Here is a 622-nt window from a genome sequence, read left to right as displayed (position 1 = left end):
GGCATACACATACGCTCCTCTCACAGTCACGGAGACACGTATACACACGCACTCATAACCACATGTTCGAAAGTTTTCCCGTGTGACGATGGAAACTACACTTGTCACAAGTGTTTTTGGTCTTGGGTGTGACTTGCACCGTCCTACACTCTCCCCCTCCCCTCTTTCCTCCCCCCCCTTCCCTTCCTGTTACACCATCCCCTCCCCCCCATTCCGTCCCCCCCCTGCCCTTCATCTGACATCCCCCCCCATTCCCTCTCCTCCTGCTCTTCTTCTTATACCCTCCTCCCCCCTCTCCCCCTGCCCTTCTTCTCCCCTATCCACTCCCCTCATTCCCTCTCCCCCTGCCCTTCCTCTCCCCTATCCCCCCTATACCCCTCTCCCCCTGCCCTTCCTCTCCCCTTACCCCCTATACCCTCTCCCCCTGCCCTTCCTCTTACAACCTCCCCCCCTTCGCCCCCCTCCCGCCCTTGCATATCGTCCCCCTCAACCTTAGCTTACTCACCGTCACAAGTGTACAAGTGTGCATGTACACCGGTGTTCTCATAAGACCACGTGGGGCAGTTTGTCAGCGGGGGAGAAGGGAGGAGGGGGAGGGGGGAAGTTTATTTTTGCAGATTGG

At 58.0% G+C, this 622-nt stretch overlaps 1 protein-coding gene across 1 annotated transcript in view; it reads left to right on the top strand.

The window, feature by feature from the left end:
- The window catches only part of LOC119585971 (lysine-rich arabinogalactan protein 19-like), a 32371-nt gene that overhangs the window by 427 nt on the left and 31322 nt on the right, over positions 1-622 (top strand). The window lies entirely within an intron of this gene.

The sequence above is a fragment of the Penaeus monodon genome, chromosome 20 (genome assembly GCF_015228065.2).
Source record: "Penaeus monodon isolate SGIC_2016 chromosome 20, NSTDA_Pmon_1, whole genome shotgun sequence".
Lineage (NCBI taxonomy): Eukaryota > Metazoa > Arthropoda > Malacostraca > Decapoda > Penaeidae > Penaeus > Penaeus monodon.
Note: the sequence above shows the minus strand (reverse complement) of the source record. Positions and strands in the feature narration are given on the sequence as shown.